Source organism: Peromyscus eremicus, chromosome 14 (genome assembly GCF_949786415.1).
Source record: "Peromyscus eremicus chromosome 14, PerEre_H2_v1, whole genome shotgun sequence".
Taxonomy (NCBI): Eukaryota; Metazoa; Chordata; class Mammalia; order Rodentia; family Cricetidae; genus Peromyscus; species Peromyscus eremicus.
The window spans coordinates 61,957,467-61,972,418 of NC_081430.1; the positions used below are offsets into that span (position 1 = coordinate 61,957,467).

A 14,952-nucleotide genomic window follows, 5' to 3' on the forward strand; every position below is an offset into this window, starting at 1 on the left:
GAGGTTTTGGGAAGAATGTGCATGTGGAAGTGACTGTACCCACCCTGTGATCAGGCCATGATCTTATGAAATTAGCCTCTAGACATAAATCAATTGAAATGAAGTTGTATGGGAATTGTAATCTTATGGCTTTTGTGGGTTTTTCCTTTAAAAGTACCCATGTGGCTGCAGTAGGTGCAACTCTTGCTCTCAGGACAAGAGAAGCCCGACTGTACAGCTGCATCAATAAACCTCTTGCTATTTGCATCAACTGGACTGGAGTCTGGTTCTTGGGGCGCCCACCCAAGCAGGTAGTACCCTGGGTCTGGGGTCTATCATTTGGAGGTTCCACCGAGATTTTGGGGTGCCCCCAGACCCCCACTCTGCCAGTTGGAGGTAAAAATGAGCTTGATCTATGTTTTATGTTATTGTGTTCTTGTCCTTTGTCTGGTTGATTTGGTATCTGTATTCTGTGCCTGCGCAGGTGCACAGGACCTGTATCTGGGACCTGTTAGGGGAGCAGACATGCTCAGACATCCCTGGGTCGCCACTCTGGAGGTCTCCTCTAGAGTGATCTGGAGGAAGGAGACAGACCTAGTGTCTCTCCTTGGGGGGGAGGGGGAGCGAGGCTGTTCACTCCCATCTGAATCTGTACTTTTGGGTTGTCGCAATCGACCACCGCGCGGACTGTGTCTGTCATTGTCCTTTTTATGTTTTATCTGTCTTTGTCTGTCTCTACCTTTTTTTTCCCTCTCCATGGGGCAACAACTAACTACCCCCCCTAAGTTTGACTTTAGATAACTGGAGAGATGTCTTCGCCCGGGCTCACAACGCCTCTCTGGACATCAAGAAAAATAAATGGATCACCTTCTGTTCCTCGGAATGGCCGGCCTTTGAGGTTGGCTGGCCAGGGTACAGGACCTTTAATATTAATGCCATTCTGCAGGTGAAAGTTCGAGTCTTTGACCAAGGACCACACAGACACCCAGATCAAGTGCCTTACATTTCAGTCTGGGAGAGTTTGGCCAGAGACCCACCTGCCTGGGTGAAGCCCTTCCTCACTGCTTTGCCCGCCCCAGCAACACTGGGGCCTCGACCTCCACTTCCTCCTTCTCAAACTCCCCTTATACCCCACACCCTATTCCGCACACTCCCCTTGTCCCTTCAGCCCCAGCTGTCCCCCAACCATCTCCCAGTTCCTCCACTTCCTTCCTTTACCCTCTTAAGGAAATCCAGCGTGAAGAGTCTAAAGAAAAGAAAGCCCTGGTCCTTCCAGAGGACGGAGGAGATCTACTAATGATGGAATCACCCTCCCCCACGCCGATCCTCTGTCGCAGGGAAGGGCATCCTCCAAAACGGCTCCAGAGGTGAACTCTCCCAGCTGAGACCACTCTCCCCACCTCCCAGCAGCCTCCTTTGCCTCTGCCGTGATAGGGCTGGGGAGGCGGGAGACACTGGGACTTCACAGGTCTTTCCCCTCCGCTCGGTGGGCAGCCAAACCCAATACTGGCCGTTCTCCGCTTCAGATCTCTATAACTGGAAAACTCATAATCCGCCCTTCTCCCAAGACCCCCAAGCATTAACCGGGCTAATAGAGTCCATTCTCCTGACCCACGTCCCCACATGGGAGGACTGTAATCAACTTTTACAGGCCCTCCTTACAACCGAAGAGAGACAAAGTGTCATCCTGGAGGCTCGTAAGAACGTTCCAGGGGACGATGGCAGGCCCACTTAACTACCAAATGAGATCGAGGGAGCTTTCCCCTTGACTTGCCCTGACTGGGACTTCAATACTCCTCGCGGTAGGGAGCGACTTCGTCTCTATCACCAGATTCTTCTGGTGGGTCTCAAAGGGGAAGGTAGATGCCCCACCAATTTGGCTAAGGTACGTGCTATAGTACAAGGGTCAGAAGAAACTCTGGCAGGGTTTCTAGAAAGATTAATGGAAGGATACTGCATGTATCCCTCGACGCCAGGCACCTGACAGGCAGGCTGAGGTCGTATTGTCCTTCATTGGACCATCAGCCCCCGACATCTGCACTAAGTTACAGTGGCTGGAAGGGCTCCAGGGGTATACCTTGCCAGATCTACTAAAGGAAGCTGAAAAAATTTTCAACAAAAGGGAGATGCCAGAGGAAAAGGAAGAAAGGCTACACAGAGAGCAGGAGCAAAGGGAGGAAAAGCTGCGTAGTGAATAGGAACAGAGAGAGGACTTGAGAGACAGAAAGAGAAATAAAGAATTATCTAGAATCCTGGCCACCATAGTCTCAGGGACAGAGCAGAATAAGCGTAGGCAGAATAGGAACCTGGGAAACAGGAGGAGGCCACCGCTGGAACAGGACCAATGTGCCTATTGCAAAGAAAAGGGGCACTGGGCCAAGGATTGTCTAGTCCTTATCCAGAAGACAAAAACATGCAAGCCTGTCCCGGTACTGTCCTTGGAAGAAGATTAGGTGAGTCAGGGCCAGGAGCCTCCCCCTGAGCCCCAGGTAACTCTTAAAGTGGGAGGCCAACCGGTGACGTCCCTGGTTGACACAGGGGCTCAACGTTCGGTCCTTACCCAGACCAAGGGGCCTCTGAGCTCCAAAATGGGGGGCCGCCGGGGGAAGACTATATAAATGGACTTCAGAGAGAGAGGTCCATTTATCCTCAGGAAAAGTTACTCATTCATTCTTAGTGGTACCAGACTGTCCATACCCACTGCTGGGAAGAGATCTCCTCTCCAAGGTAGGAGCCCAAATTCACTTCCAAGAAAAGGGAGTCTCTGTTATAAACCCAAAGGGTCAGCCTATCCAGGTACTGACCCTGAGACTGGAGGATGAGCACCGGCTACACAAAGCTCCTCCAAAACCCCTCTGAATGGACTCCAAATGGCTCACCAACTACCCCTTGGCATGGGCAGAAATAGCAGGCATGGGACTGGCCACCCAGCAGCCACCGCTGGTGATAACTTTAAAGCCTACTACCACCCCATGTTTATCCGCCAATATCCTATGGCCAAGCAGGCAAAAGAAGGGATAAGGCCTCATATCCAGAGACTCTTACAATTGGGCATTTTGAAGCCCTGCCAATCAGCATGGAACACCCCCTTGCTGCCAGTCAAGAAACCTGACACCAACGACTACAGGCCGGTCTAGGACCTGAGAAAGGTACACAAAAGGACTGAGGACATTCATCCTACTGTACCTAACCCTTACAATTTGCTCAGCACCCTGCCTCCAGGACATGTCTGGTACACCGTACTTGATTTAAAAGAGGCCTTTTTCTGTTTGAGATTGAGCCCTCAGAGCCAGACCCTTTTTGCCTTTGAATGGAAAGATCCAGAGTCTGGATAATCGGGGCAGCTGACCTGGACCAGGCTACTGCAGGGATTCAAAATTTCCCCCACCTTGTTCGATGAGGCTCTGCATCAAGGCCTGGCGGACTTCCAAGTTAACCATCCAGATCTGACCCTCCGCCAATATGTAGATGATCTGCTCCTGGCAGCCCAGACAGAACAAGGATGCCTTTGAGGTACCAGGGCCCTGTTAAAAAGACTGTGGGAGCTGGGATATCGGGCCTCAGCCAGGAAGGCCCAAATCTGCCAGCTAGAAGTGACTTACTTGGGGTATCTTCTACGGGGGGCCAGAGATGGCTGACTGAGGGATGTAAACAGGCCGTGGCTCTCATACCCCCGCCCTCTAACGCTAAGAAGCTGAGAGAGTTCCTAGGAAGTGCAGGCTTCTGCCGCCTCTGGATACCGGGGTTCGCAGAAATGGAAGCCCCGTTGTTATACCCCCCCCCTCACAAAGACTAATGCCCCCTACACCTGGGGAGAGAAGGAACAACAAGCCTTTGATAACATCAAGAAGGCTTTATTGTCAGCTCCCGCACTGGGCCTCCCAGACATGAAAAAGCCGTTTACCGTATATGTGGATGAATGGGGAGGTATAGCAAAAGGAGTCTTAACCCAACAATTGGGCCCCTGGAAAAGACCGGTAGCCTGCTTTTCCAAGAAATTGGATAATGTAGCGTCAGGATGGCCTCCTTGTCTCCGCATGATAGCCGCGGTAGCAACCCTGGTCAAGGACTCTGGTAAGATCACACTGGGACAACCTCTCACAATAATGGCCCCACATGCTGTCTGGCTGGCCAATCAGTGTTTTATTTATCAATCAATCATCCACAGCAGGTTCTTCTTGGTGTAGACGAAGGAAATCATAGGTATTTCATTTTCCAAGGTGACATTAATTTAGGGAAGCTATGATTTCTCTATCATGTGCGCAAAAATAAAGAGAATAAATTGCAGATATTTCAAAATTCTCAGGATTACTTACTGAACTCAACAGTAAATGAATGTCAGAACTATTGACTCCTTTTGAAATATCTGTGTACAGAAGGAAATGTATAAATATATGTTTGAATATATGGATTGAGTGTATCAAACTATGTGCCATTCTCTGGGACAACAAGAAATAACTGGATAGCTGAGAGGGTTTGTGGGAAAAATCATTTGTTGTAGTGTGTGTATACAAAAAGCTGAATAGAATATGACAGTAGAGGGGGGCTTCTAGAGGATATCCTTGGCTGGAAGAGGAAACCACAGGTTCTGACATTGAAAGTTATGCTCATGTAGCATAGCCCAGAACTTCCTATCTTCTGAAGCAACCCCATACTGATCCTGAGAGACCCTGTTGGCCCCTTGTATCCTCCTGCACCCCCTACTGGTCCTGAGTGTCTCTGTAGGTAGGTTTTTGTGCAGGCTCACACTGGAGTTCCCTCACTGTGTCTCTGGCACAGTAATACATCGCTGTGTCCTCAGTTTGCAGATTGTTCAGTTTTAAGAAAACTTGGCTCTTGGACGTGTCCCTGCTGATGGTGATTCGGGACTTGAGAGCTGAATTATAATCTGTGTTTCCATTATACCATATTGCTCCCATCCACTCGAGACCCTTTCCTGGAGGCTGGCGGACCCAGTGTACACCATAGTCAGTTAATGAGAACCCAGAGACAGTGTAGGTGAGAGACAGGGTCTGTAAGGGCTGCACCAGACCAGGTCCTGACTCCTTCAGCTGCACCTGGGACAGGGCACCTGGGGACAAACAACATCACCATCAGTCATACATCCCATAGATGAAATGCCTGGGTCCCTCTCCTGAATCCCTGAAACACTTACAGCTTGGAAAGGTCACCAGGCAGAGGAGCAGCACCAGGACAGCCATGCTCTGCTGGAGGCTCTAGTGAGAAGGAGATGGGGCTTCTCAGCTGGGCCTGGGCTTTCATCCTGAGCTGAGGGCTGCTTTGCATTGGGGGAGGTTCCTGAGAGGATAAAAGGGAGCACAGGGCAAGGTTTCCACTCTTCCTTCAGGTGACTGAGATTTGCCTTGTGATTCCTTGACGAACTGGAGATGGAAACTCAGGAACATTTTCCTGTTATTTTCTGTATTTCCAATCCCTGAGAAATGAGAAATAGTATGAATCACACTGGGCAGACCTGACAAGTAAATCATGGGAGTGTTTATACTAAGTGAACCCACATTCACGCAGCACAGGCAGAACTGGGTACCATGTCCTACATACATTTGTACATCTCTATAAATTCCTAAAGTGAATTCAGGTTGGAGTTGGGCCTCTTAGTGCCTCTTAGTGATCAGAGACCCTGCTTAAGGAACAACTAAAAATTTATTATCTTGGTGTCAGTGGAATCAATTTTATTCTCATAACTCATCTAGATAACAGCTTGTGAAGAAGCAGCTCACTAACATGATTACATGTGATTTCCTGTGTTCATCTGAGAGGAGCCCCAAGAGACTGATTAAACTATTCACTTTTCACTTGGAAACACCATAACTGGATATTAGATTTTAGTGCCTCTTTATTTACGCCAGTCTACCTTTCTCTGTGTACTTTATATCTCTTCTTTAGTATATAACACAGAAAATCCTAGGTTCCTAAATATGATTATTGCATTGGTAAGGGATGGGAAGATCAGCTGTTTATAAAACTTCATAAAACACTATACTGTGCAACTAGGTTTGAGAGTTATGTTAACTAAAGTAAAAAATAAGCCAGAGAAGCTGAAGTCAAGACAAGAAGTGGAGAAGAAGTAGACATGCACATGGGGACCCTGTGCCTTGAGGTGTTGATCATCATAGAGAATGTTTGTGTGTAGATCTTTCCTCCATGCCTTGATAATGTAATCACAGGGGAAGTAAAGTGCAGGGATGGAGCCCACCTGTTCAGTCAGCACTCAGAGGATGTCTATATTGTTTTGGAGATCTCACAATTTGTGTCCCTTATTTCTGTGTGCATAATCTTTGTACTCAGAATGGCAGTAGTAAAGTCAGATCTTAATCTTAGGGAATCAGCCATCCTGTGCAAATTCTGATGGTCACCCACTCTGTGAGGTCCTGTGATTTTCCTGTTCTTGATGCTCTGAGTGTTAGATGAATATTTTCTGACATTATTCTCAGTATGTCTCATGGTGGGTTTATCTGATATTTTCATTTTGGTTACAAAAATTTGGGAAGGAGTATTACAGAAATAAATGTACATCTCTCGTACCATATTGGAGATCTTGGCATAAGTCTAATTATTCAAGTATTTTTGTCTTTGGTGCCTTCAGAGATAGTTTGTATTCATATTCTGTACTCCCTTGCACTTGGTTTCTCTTCTCCATGAATTCCCTAAAAGAAGTCACTGAGCAAAAGTTTTTTGCATCCATGTGGTCTTTTTGCATGTCTTTAATCTCAGCACTTGGAAGGCAGAGCCAGGTGGATCTCTATGAATTCAAGGCCAGCCTGGTCTACAGAGCAAGATCCAGGGAGGCATCAAAACTACACATAGAAACCCTGTATCGAAAAAAGTATTTCAAAATGTTATTTGTAAAGGGAAAGAGTTCATGATAAATCCACCCATTATTTATAATTATATCCTCTTTGAGAGGTGAATTCTTATTCCTAAGTGTTTGTTCAGTCATTTGTTTACTTATGTCTGATGGATGCAGGGATACTCACTTAATGGGTTATGTTTTCATGACAGTATCCTGTTGTACATTTGTGTTGTGGTTAGAATTTCATCAACATAATACAAACTAGGTCATCAGGGAACAAGGAACCTCAGTTGAATAATGATGCCTCCATCAGGTTGTTCTGCAAGAATTCCTGTGGGGTCATTTTCTTGAGCAGTGATTGATGTGGGAGGGTCCAGGCTGATGGGGTGGTGCTGTCCATGGGAACGTGTTCTTGGGTTGTATAAGAAAGCATGCTGAACAACCATGGAGTGCAAGCCAGTAAGCAGAGTTCCTTCATGTTTCCTGATTCAGTTCCCACCTTCACGTTCCTGCTTTGATTTCATGTCCTGATTTCCCTATATGATGGCTGTAAGATTTCAGATGACACAACCCATTTCCTTCTCTAGTTGATTTGATTAAGATGTTGTTCGCATCTATAGAGAAAACACAAGGATAATTTCAAAATCTTTGATGATTTTTTTTCTTTTAAAAATTGTTTGCTTTTGTCCCTACCCAGTATATGACCTGCATGTATGGTTTGGCTGTTGTCTGACATTCCAGCAGCCTGTCTTTTACATACCTGTCTCCAGTGACTCCAAAGCTGGCCCTAGTTCTGCAGTAATGCCAGCCCAAGGTAATAGAGCTTAAGTTTCCCTGATGTTAATTGATATGCCTCTGGATGAAACACAGCCTTGGAACACAATCCTCTTTACAGTCATCTTTGGAAACCAGAGGTGCAATTACACTTGTATGGAGTAATATGGGGGTGTTGTAAGAGTCCATTTACCTAAGAAAGTCCCCATCAAGCTAAAATATCTCCATCAAGGTCAATTATTCTGAATATATGCTTTAAAAGGCCACTTGAACAAACACCTTCACTACTATTTTTGTTCTTATTTTGAATGTTAATATCTATATAATGTATAATTGTATATTCTAGGTGGGCTTATAAATGCTTTCTTAATATGTACTATCTTCATTGTAAACTTTTGAAAAATACAATATTTTATATGTCATGATATATAATGAATGATCATGTACCAAAAGCCATTATAATTTGAATAGAAATTTCTCTGACTAAAGTATCCTTTAATATTAAAAATCACCATGTAATGTATATATTTGTTTTATAGGTTACAATATTTTTATTAATGTATAGAATGTGTTGTGATAAAATTAAGGGCTGAGGAGATGGCTCAGGGTGAGGTGCCTGCCTCCCAGTATGAGTATCTCAGTTTGATCCTCAGCACTTTACTACAAAACTGGGTGAGATGGTTCATCCTATAGTCCCAGCACTGGGGAGGGAATGACTGGAGGCTTTCTGGGACTTGACATCCAACCATTCTTTCTGAACATGTGAGTTCCATGTGTTCAGTGTAAGATCCTGTCTCAAAAAATAAGCTAGAGATCAATAGAGGAAGACATTCAGAATCTACTTGTTAATTCCTCATCTAAGTGCAATCGTACACATATACACACACAGTCTCATCAATTAGCATTCCCATTCATTCAAACATTGCCCTTCCCTGTGTTAAACTCATAGTTTGTTGTTATTTCGAAGCCTCTCATGGATGCAGCAACTTAAACTGAATTGCTTCTTATGCAACACAGGAGCAGAACTTTTGTAACTCACTCCATACTTGTCCCCTTTCCATTAAACACCACCTTCCACCTGCATTTTCCAACCTAGTTATTGATGTTCCCGATCTGCCCATGAGATTGCCTCTTTTATGTCTATGAATGTGAGAAATGACATTTTTTCTGTGTAAAATTCTGATCTTTTTTTAAAAATTAGGATTAGTTCTTGAAGTTAAAACTTGCACATAGAAGGCAAATACTAACATGAAAGCTGCATGCCTAGCCCTCCTATCTATTGAAACAACATTTTGTTTTCATAGAATGCTGCAAGCCACAGGAAAATGTAATGGAATTCAGCTACTATCACAAAAGCTACTACTTGGAAAAGTCAAGGACTTCTCCAAAGGTCAAGCCATGGCTTAAGAAGTCTTTTGATATTTTAGCTTTTGTATATATATACGGTAGATTAATACAGAGAGAAATCACACAAGAAAGGAGCTAGGCACGAGGACAGATCTGAAGCTGTGTAAATAGGATGTTATCCCAGAGTAATTAAAGTGAATGGAGTAAAGAGCTCGTGTGCTGAGATTTTATTTTCCCAAAAATAGACCTCACCATTCATTGTTTCTCTCCTGAGCCCCTGGGATGTATGATATTAAGGCTGGTCCCAGTAATATTATACAAAATAAAACAAATATTTTTTAATTATAAGAGTGGGTTTCATAATCCTAAAACAAACACAAACCTCCCCACATTCCTCTCCTTATGTCCAGCACTTATGACTAACTGTACACAGCAGAGAAAGAAAGTGTAAAGGATCAGTGTTCTGAGCTTCAATCTCAAGAAAGTAGGAGTAGGGAGGACCAATCCTATCAGCCAACCAAACTGACAAACAAAAAAGAGGAGGAAGACGAGGAGGAAGAAACTGCATCCCTAGCTGATGGGTCCTACCAAGAGACTGGTCAGGCTGCTGAGATGTGTCTCAGCCACTGGTTTTCTGAGATTCACTGGGGTCTTAGAGAAGAAGGGAAGTTGGGCTGTCTACAGAGGCTTGTTCAGGGGAATGGAGACCCAGTCCCTGAAGTCAACCCCCTACTCACAGCCTCCAGGGTGCCTGACCCATGAAATTGGCTTTGTGGCCCGATGATGCTGTGGTAACTTCTGTAATGTAAACAATTCATATTATGAGAAAATATGCATCTCTCAAGCAAACACACAAACACCCAGACATAGACACTCAGACAGACATACAACAGAGACACACTTACACAAAGGCACACATTCAAGGACAGACAGGTATACATATATTAACATCCTATGCCATTTAGAACGAAAGTTCTTTTTATAATATCTGTCATTCATTCTACTTAAAAACAAAATATCCTGCTAACTTATGATGTACTGTGATTATTTTGATTCATCCTACTACACTCTCTCTTTTCCCTTTCACTCCTAGTGGTCCTTTTGGCCCTGCTTTCTCTCATGTGTCTCCCTTCTTTCCTTTCTTCCTTCCTTCCTTCCTTCCTTCCTTCCTTCCTTCCTTCCTTCCTTCCTCCCTCCCTCCCTCCCTCCCTCTCTCCCCTCCTTCCCTCCCTTCCTTTCTTTCTTTCCTGTTTTTGTTACAAAGCAACACATATCTGAAACATATTTTTGTTTTGCTTTTGAGAAGATCCATCCCCTTTAGGAAAGACATGAATAATGTTGGTATTTTATTAAAAATATTGTTTACGTGACCATATTAAGGACCTGAGCCTTTAATGTCTACATGGAGACCACACACCTACCTCATGCTCATGGGAACAGATACAAAGTAAAAGAGTATGAAGAAGAAAGTGTAAGGTAAAGAATGAATCAGTGTTAAAAGGAAAATTTTTCATTGCTGGTGAATTCAATGATCTGCACTGAAAAAGCACAAATAAATACATAAAAGGAAAGATGAAAGGAAAAATAATTCTCACACATGGCAGCTCCCAGCATCACAGACCATCCTATAAACTCCAGGCAACAGAGTGATCCAACACCTTTCTTAGAAAGGGAGATGAGGCACAAAGTCACTTTACCTGATGAGTAGGACAGACACCTGAGGCTCAGGTATGTCAACAGCTGCATTGTTCTCCTAGTTTCCATGCAGAAGCCTTCCCAGGATCAGTGACATTCCACACATCCCATGACAAGCTAGACAACTTGGTCAGCATTTGTTCTGCTGTGCACACATTGTGTGAAGATTATGGTGGGTGTGAAGCTTTTCAGGACTCATGTATCACTGACCAAGACTGAATTTTCTGTTTAAATTAAATCCTATACTGGCAAACTTCTATAAATGAACAAAAACCAAAATTACCAATAAAAATAAATGGTGTTTTGTTGGCTGCTCTGGTTGACACAAGTGCTGATGTGACCATAATTGCATCAGAATTTTGGCACCCAACTTGGCCTCTTCAGGAGGTAAACATTCAGCTGTTAGGAATTGGAACATTATCTCAAGTGAAACAAGAGTACAAGATGGCTAGAATGTATAGGTCCAGAAGGACAGAGAGGAAAATTAAAACCATTTGTGGCTAACATTGCTATGAACCTATGGGGTCAAGACATGTTACAACAATGGAATACTTAGATTAACATCCCTCCAACCTCAGAAACAAATCATAAACTAGCACATGTTTCTGAGAGAAATATTAGAAGATATTATTCTAATGAGTGGTCGCCAGCCATCCAGATTGTAAAAGAACAGGGCACAACAACTGATGATCTTCCAAAGACACCAACAGCTCTACCTTTAAAATGGTTAACAGACAAGCCTGTATGAGTTCATCAATGGCCTTTAACAACAGAGAAACTACAGGCTTTAGAAGAGCTGGTAGAAGAACCAAGCAAAGTTCAGTGGTCACCTTTCTATGGGTCCTGCATGTCCAGTTGTTCAAGCAGTCCAGGCAAGAACAGTTTCTTGCCCAAATGGCTATTTTTGTCAAAGTGAAGATAAACTCCATATGGAGTGTCTTTGATACCCATCCTCCTGTCTGAAGTAAATTGGTGCTGCTAGGAGCAGACATGTCTCATTGTCCAGAAAGTCTAAATTTTTAAAACATTTTAAATGCCATATTCTGTAGATCTTGGACATGTTTGAAAATTACCTACCTAATTGAATTATATCTATGAATACCTAGAAACAACATGATTTTAAGTTTGACTACCATAGAAGACTAATTATTAATCTGTATTTCTTAATTATTCATTAAAATCTAATGAGTTACATAAACATAATACCTCAAACGAGAGTAGAAATATATATACAGAATAACAAAATTAAGTTTAAGCTTGTATCAATAAAATAAAATCCATAGCAATGTAAGACATTTTTAAACAAGTTGTTGCTCTTTAAAAGTAGGGTCATTAATCTACCCTTTTATCATATATCGTATCTTTATCATATCCCCTTTTTTTCTTTAGAAAGAGATTGAATGTATAAAAATATTGGTTTTTTTCTCTGTCCCACATCAGAGGGCTCTTCCAATATGGGACACAAAAATCTCTTAACCTTTTTTTTTTTTTTTTAACAATATGCTTGGGTTTAGAGAAGGAGTGAGCAATTTCCATCTCCAAAGCCAGCTTGGTATATTTGGGAATTTGGGTGTAGCTTCTCTTACTACTTCATGCTGGAGGGGGGCACTGTATCTTATGGGGATACAAAGAAATTTTAGGCTTATGGGGTAGTCTGTGAGGGAGTATTGTCTGCCAGTTGCCTTGAAACCTTTCTGGATGTTGGATAATCTGGGCCATGATGTCATTGGAGAGCATTCAGGGGGTCTTGGCTGGTCAAACCTGATGTATCTTAATCTGGAACAAATCCACAGCCTCTGGCTTTCTGTGGAAACAAAAGCAGAGCCTCCTTTCCAAAGCAGCATATACTTAGATACAAATTTTGAGGTCAAGGTATCTTTAAAATATACACATGGCTTAACTCAACAGCTTTTACAATCAAATGTTTTTCTGCAGTTAAAAATCCCAAAGACAACACAATCCAGATTCTCTGTGTAATATCCATCTTTATGTGGCTTATTTTTTATACTACCTTTACTGTCTCTTTAAAGATTTTATTTTTAAAAACTATTTCTTTATGTAATTGCATATATTTCTTTTTTTCCGCTCTTTCAAGCCTACGTACCTTTTTTACACACATTGTAAAACATTTAAAGTCTTGTTCCATCTGAATCTGTCTTATTGTGAATCTATTGCATTAAACTGCAGCATTCTAAGACTGAAATGGTGCTGTGGCTGCTGGCTCCACCCACCTCAGCTTCCCAACATGGAGGTGGTATATTTACTGTGAGCTCTGAGAGCCATCAACTCTTAGAAACAGTTGGTCTATGCTTTTATCCAAGCAGCGTGTAGCCCAGAAACCTCTTTTTTTTGTACTAGGAAAGGCTTAATCCACCACACAGCAGGAGCATATCATGAGGCTTGGAGACACCTCCTTTCCACCATACTGAATGTCAAGCTTGCACACCAGGAACCCACTATAGTAGCTCAAACACACAGGCTGCTGCTAACTTGAGAGAGACAACTAGGAAGCCATTTTTTAGCTCCATTTTAGAATCTTCTTTCTCAGGTTTTAGGTGGAAACTTTTGCAAACCCATTGGGCACCATTTGTAGCTGGAGAGCTTCTCTCCAGCTCCCGCCAAGCCCTGGAAGTCGTCAGCCCACTTATAAAATAAACACACAGATGCTTATACTATTTAAACTGTTTGGCCTAATGGCTCAGGCTTCTTGCTATCTAGTTCTTCTATCTTAAATTGACCCATTTCCATAAATCTATACCTTGCCATGTAGCTGGTAGCTTACCAGTATCTTTACGTGTTGCTTGTCATGGCGGCAGCCTGGCAGCATTCCTGTGACTCAGCATTTCTGTTCCCAGAATTCGATTCTCTGCTTGTCCCACCTAACTTCATGCCTGGCTACTGACCAGTCAGCACTTTATTTATACAGAGCAATATCCACAGCAATCCTACTTGTTCCTTTTACAATCAGACACCATTACCAGCAGGATGTAACCCAAAGGGTACTCAGAGGAATAAAATCTGGCAAGCAGACGTGTTTCACTTTGCAGAATTTGGTAAATTGAAATATGAACAACATACCATTGATACATATTCAGGATTTCAATGGGTAACTGCTTTGAGTTCTGAAAAAGTTGATTCTGTAATCACTCATTTGTTAGAAGTTATGGCCATCATGGGTATACCTGCACAAATCAAAACTGACAATGCTCCATCATATGTCTCTGTTAAAATGAAACAGTTTTTACTTATTACAATATAAAGTATATTTACAGGTATACCACATAATCCTACAGGTCAAGCAGTTATAGAAAGATCAAACAGAACTCTAAAGGATATGCTAAATAAAAGAAAGGGGTAGCAAAACCCCCAGAAATAGACTGCATAATGCTCTATTAACTTTGAATTATCTCAATGCTAATGAGAAAAGAAAAACAGCTGCAGAGAGACATTGGATAATAGAAAAAAAACTACATAATCAAATCAGCCTATATACTTTAAGAATGTGCTGACCTCAGAATGGAAACCAGGATATATGTTATGTTGGAGACGAGGTTTTGCTTTTGTTTCTACAGGAGAAGATAAGCTGTGGATAACATAAAAATTGATAAAGGTTCGATTTGAACAAGAGAGACCTCTTAATTGGAAGAGGTGATAGTTCATCAACCAGCATGACCATCCAATTTAAACTAACTTATACCATTAACACATGCCTATGGAGATATTTTATTTGTACTGAAATGTGATTTTATTTGTATGTTAATAAATAAATTTGCCCGGGGGTCAGAGCTATTACAAGCCATAGCGAAAGCCGGGAGGTGGTGGTGCACGCCTTTAATCCTAGCGAAAGCCGGGTGGTGGTAGGCAGAGCTAGGTAAGTCTCTGTGTGTTCAAGGATACATCCAGCATTGGAGACACATGCCTTTAATCTCAATACCAACCATAGAAGACCTGGAGGTTTGTACAGACAGGCAGTGTCAAGGCGGTCATGTGGTTGCGTTTACAACCAATGAGAAGGCAGAACAGAAAGTCTTTATAAAGACAGATACACAGGAAGTAGGTCTCTTTTGGAGAGGTAGGACCACTGCAAGAGGAAGGGTAAGGTTTGTAGCTCTTAGCTCTGACCTCTTGGCTTTCTTGTTTGCATTGGTTCTGTGTTTCTCATTGAATAAGACGGTTACTTCTACATTTGGTGCCCAACATGACAAGAATCCATTAAAAACTGCTTGACTTGGCTTGGGGGGCAGGTCCCGTTTCTGGCCTGGGCAGCCCGGCTCCCTAGCTTGGGCCTAGGTCGGCTTGGTCTCAGGCCGGACAGACCATAGCCCCAAGCAGTTACACGCAGCTGG

The 14,952-nt window shown here is 42.9% G+C and overlaps 1 gene segment (V, D, J or C); it reads right to left on the reverse strand.

The window, feature by feature from the left end:
• Positions 1–14,952, reverse strand: part of LOC131923898 (Ig gamma-1 chain C region secreted form-like) — a 549,642-nt gene that overhangs the window by 445,159 nt on the left and 89,531 nt on the right.